This window comes from Aethalodelphis obliquidens, unplaced genomic scaffold, assembly GCF_003676395.1.
Source record: "Aethalodelphis obliquidens isolate GAN/ISIS:26980383/991018 unplaced genomic scaffold, ASM367639v1 scaffold28, whole genome shotgun sequence".
NCBI classification, from domain to species: Eukaryota; Metazoa; Chordata; class Mammalia; order Artiodactyla; family Delphinidae; genus Aethalodelphis; species Aethalodelphis obliquidens.
In genome coordinates, this window is record NW_020837972.1 from 11,498,239 (window position 1) to 11,503,382 (window position 5,144).

Genomic DNA, 5,144 nt, shown 5'->3' on the forward strand with positions numbered 1-5,144 from the left:
CCCCTGTCCCAGCATTGCATTTGGGGTTGGGACACACTTAGAAAGGTAAAAGCCGCCCTTGAACAGCTCATGGAAGAGGCAGGTTGATATTTAAACAAATCATTTCAACCTGGTGTGAAAAAAGTGCTGCAATGGTGCTACTTTCCACTTGGGAAGAAGCACAGTAAGACCATGGATTCATCCTGCCTGGGGAGGTCTTGAGAGAGAAGTCCTGTGTGAACCACAAAAACCTTCATCTGGGGCTTCCCTGGTGGCGCAGTGGTTGAGAGTCCGCCTGCCGATGCAGGGGACGCAGGTTGATGCCCTGGTCCGGGAAGATCCCACGTGCCGCAGAGCGGCTGGGCCCGTGAGCCATGGCCGCTGAGCCTGCGCGTCCGGAGCCTGTGCTCCGCAACGGGAGAGGCCACAACAGTGAGAGGCCCGCGTACTGCAAAAAAAAAAAAAAAAAACCTTCATGTGAACCTCCAGTCCCGTAGTTCTCAAAGTACTATGTACTTTGAGTAGTTCTCAAATGCTGTCCTGAAGCAGCAGCATTTTCGCCACTTGGGGACTTGTTAAAAATGCAAATTCTGAATCTGAAACTCAGGGAGCTGGGGGAGGGCGGGCGGGGGCGGGTTTGAGCGAAAGCACCTGTCCTCCTTGTGTTTCCCTTAAGCTGCACTTTCCTTCACCACAGCCAGGTGTCAGTAGATTGGCTCTTACTGCGCATGAGCAAGCGGGCCTGCGTTTGGTTTGGTAGCAATTTGGCAACCAACTTGGGGCTCAGTCGCGCGTGGACGCCCCACCCTGGCGCATGGGCCCTGGCTGGCAGCTGCTCCTGGGGGCCTGTCCAGCAGCTGCCTGAGCACCTTTGTCTCAGAGACGCCCCCAGAACTGGCCAGCGGGCGTCCCTGGCCCTCGGCGCTTTGGATTTTGGTGGTGATGGAAACAAGGCACTCGCACTGGCCATTGGAGCCATCTTTGGTGAGTAATGGGGCTTGCGGTGTGGTAACACCCGTCTACTCTTCCCTATCGCGTTGGCTTTGCCTGCGGCAGAGCATTGGTTGGGATTTTCCCTTTTGGACCAGCCTTGGTATTTCATTCAGCCTCATCTCTGATGGGCCTTTAGTTGGGGTTCTCCCTTTCTGGGGCTCGGGAACTTTGACCCTGAGAGGCAGTTTTGCATTGGATATATTTCATAACACCTGCCGTAAATAGTTAATTATGGGTAATCAGAGCTCTGTTCATCTTACAATCCCCCTAGGGTGAATTTAGCAAAATTGGGAGATCTTCAGCTATGCTCTCGTAAATGAAAGAAAATGATGTTTTGATTGTAACATTGTGTGGCCTCAGTACTCCCTGAGACCTGGAGAACAGGGGCGTCTAGTGAGCTTTTCCATTGCTTTGGCTTTTACCTTGAGGGTGTGTGTGTGTCTCGGCACCTGAGTCCTCGGTACTCTTCCTGGTTTTGCTGAATGTGAGCAAATTATGGATACATTATTTTCTGTTACTGTTATTTGTTTAAACTGAATTGGGTATTTGGAAATTGGCGGGGGGGGGGGGGGGGGGGGGGGGGGGGGGAGGATCCTGAAAATGGCCAAGATGGCTGGGCAGTTTTCAAGGAGGAATCTTCATTTGTCTTCCTGCGCCTTTGAGATGTAAATGATCTACTTGGGATCTCAGGATCTACCTGGGATCTCAGAAACATATCTAATAATCTGTGTCCCTGAGGCTGAGGGGGGGAAAAAAAAGGCTCTTTTTTTCTCAAGCAGAAAAACTAAGATTTCTGGTTCTGTGTTTATGTAAAACTTAACTTGTAAATAAGCTATATTTAATTGACTTAAAAGTAAGCGCTTGTAAATTAAATACTTATAAGTATAAAAGATGCTAGCCAGAACAAATTTCAGGTTCACATGATCTAGGAATTATTCGCTATTAAATTAATATCTGGTATTAAACGTAGCTTAAGCTTGTTGGTATACTCGATACAGGTGTCTCTGATTGGGCCTAGCTTTACTGAAGGTCAATGACTTTATGTTGTTTGCAGTTTGTTGGCAGAAAGAAAAAAATTAACTTGGTATGATGAAATTCTTATAAATAAATGCAAATGAGAGAAGAGCTTTTGGGTGAACTCTTTAGAAATAATTGTGTTTTAGGAATGTCTACTTTAAAATGATCTCTCCAGGTATTTGGTAAGTTGAAATTTTAGAGTTGTGCTACATTAGGTTAAATGATGGAAGTTTATTGAATAAGTCATTCCCAAACATAAGAAGATACTGAAAATTAACTACTAAACATTGGCTTCCCTTTACAGAGAAACTGAACGTCTTTAGGGGTATTACTAAATGTTTGGTGCCACACTGAGATATTTTCTATAAAAAGCACATGTTTTTAGAAATTATTATTGGTATTTATGTTTACCAATTTACAGAATGCTAATGTAAAAGACAGGTTATAATTGCTTCTTGGTTTTCACTAGAAATAAAGGTTTTTAAGAGTTGAGGATTCTAATTTACGTACGTAATTAAAGCTACTAAAAACAATAAAGGGAACATTTCACTATACAGGAGGAAAGTAGGATATATGTTTTGAGTAAAAGAAGGTATGAGGAATGGAATTGCATTTTATTAAAGAAGATAAGGTGATTTGGTCCTAGCGCTGGTTGTTTCTAGGTGGGAAAAAAATATGGGACATAACTAATACGGATGCAGAAGGCTGTGGAAGGTTTGTGTAAAGGGAGCCCTGAAAAAGTTCTGTGCGTGGTCAGGCTGAGATTAGAGTAAACGTGATTAGGTAAATGGATTTTGTTATTAAAAGTAGGCTGGTGGAGAGCTCCAGCAGAGTAGTGTGCTTGTGGAGGTGTGGTTGGCGGTCACCGTGGGGGTCACCGTGGACGTGCACGAGGTGTTCAAGTACCCCTTCGAGCAGGTGGTCACCGGCTTCCTCCGAAAGTATCTGAACTCCATGGATAAAAATGTCATCTCTGTAAAAAATTGTGTAGGAAAAACAGGATGTGTCAACAGGGATCATCTATAGAAAGAGGATTGCAGTCTGTCAGAGTGTGGTTCCAGAAATTTTAAGGAAGGTGAACATTTTAAAGGTGCCTCATATCCAGTTAGAAGAGGAATCGTGGTTCAGTCCTCAGGAAAGGAACGTGGCTATAAGGAGCCACTGTCTTACGTGGACACAATATGCATCCGTGAAGGGAGAGTCTGTCTTCTGGGAAAGTATGAAAAATCCAAATTGGACGGAGTTCATTCAAAAAGACGGGATTTCAATCACAGGGGCTGGTTTTCTCAACTGTGTTTTGGAAACTTTTGCCAGCACATTTTTAAGACAGGGCGCCCAGAAGGGAATTAGAATAACGGAGATGCTGCTAAAGGAACAGTGGTGCCCCCTTAGCTGAATAAAGAATCCCCAGGAAGTTGTGCTGTGTCTACTTTTCCTCGAGAATCTTTTCTCAGACACAACACAATTTTCGAAATACAGGTTTAAGGATGTGGTGTTGGCGGCTTACAGAAGAGGAGACCTTCCTGCCAGGACATGACAAGATACACTGCCCTGGGAGCTGGCCTCAAATAGCGGCTCTGGTGGAGCTGAGACCTTCTGGCTGATTCTTGTGGCATAATCTCTATGATTTTACAAATAGGAAAAATCCCGTAGAAGGTGGTGTCTGCCCTTCTTCGGGATTCATGAGAGGATTCTGGGACAAATAAAGGAGTTAAACCTGATACCTGATTCTTAGGTGGCCTGGAACAGAAAGGAATATACCAGACCTGTGTTGAAGTTAAGCCATATTCATAGTAATGTTGAAGATTCTCAGAAATCAGGAGCATTTGATTTCTACCCATCAGTACTACATAACTGCCAGCAGCTGACTTGTATAACGTAACACGTGAACTGTGATTGGTCCTTGAAAGAAGCTGGGGAGTGGGGAGGTGGGCTATCACCTTGACTCCTTCTAACTCACTCTGGGATCTGGAGCAGATCATGGGACCACTCTGTCTTTCACTGGGCAAAGGGGGATAATTGGGCACAGATCTTTCTATTTGTGATGATTAAACAAGGTGGTTTGGTATGAAAAGCACAGGTTTGGGAGTCAGAGACTCGGGTTTGAATTTGAGCATGGCCACGCAATAACTCGGTGATCACGTACGTAATTTAAAATCTTTCTGGAATTCATTTTTTAGGTTTGTAAAATGAGATTGTAGAGTTAACCTTATGATGTTGTTGGAACAATTGGAGATTGTGTGATAAAGTGCCTACCATGTCACCTGGTGCACAGAAGTAAATAGAAGCTATTATTAGTACACGAAACCAGTTTGAAAATGTACTTTTCTGACGTAACGTAACGTAGGATTACTGTTTGAAAGTTAGATGACGGTAGTTTGCATTTCCCGCGATCGGAAGCCAAGACGTAAATGCACACTACCTAAAAGAAAGCTTGAAGAGGGGCAATAATTTGGAATTCATCTTCTTAAAATAAAAAAATTGGACCATGACTGGAAAGTCTTGGGGAAATCATTTTTTTAATATTTGAAAATTTTTCCATTTAGCGAATTGATGAATTTCAAAGCAATTGTTTTTTTGTTTTGTTTTGTTTTTTATACAAGCCTGCCACTGTGAGCTCCTCTTACTGTATTTGAGCTGTTTGTGCTGCCTGAGTTTTGTGTCTTAGGATAATTTCCCTTCATTTCCTTAGTGTTTCATTCCTCAATTGTGTTGGAGGGAAGATGAATGGTAGGAACCAGAACACACTTTGACCTCCTTTTCCAGTTTGTAAACGGCAGTTGGTAGGCTTTTGGAATAATGGCGCATTTCCAAAAATAAAAGGTGATGTGAATTATCGCAGAGGTGAGACGCAAGAAATCTGTACTTGGAGGCTGACGCTAGAATGAATGTAACCCTGGGAGTTCCCTGATGGCCCGGTAGTTGAGACTCCGAACTTTCACTGCCAGGGCCCGGGTTCAATCCCTGGTCGGGAAATTGAGATCCCGCAAGGCTCGTGGTGCAGCAAAAAAAAAAAAAAAGAAGAAGAAACGTAACCCTTCATACTCAACAACTTGCATTCTGTGAAGGCAGGAGTTCTCAACCTTGGCTGTCCATTGGAACCACCTGGGAGCTTTCTGCACTCCTGCTGCCTAGGTTACATCCCAGACCAATAA

The 5,144-nt window shown here is 44.0% G+C and overlaps 1 pseudogene; it reads left to right on the forward strand.

The window, feature by feature from the left end:
* The first annotated feature begins 707 nt into the window (after positions 1-707).
* LOC113630080 (PRELI domain-containing protein 2 pseudogene) lies at positions 708-3,385 on the forward strand (annotated as a pseudogene).
* Positions 3,386-5,144: the final 1,759 nt, after the last annotated feature.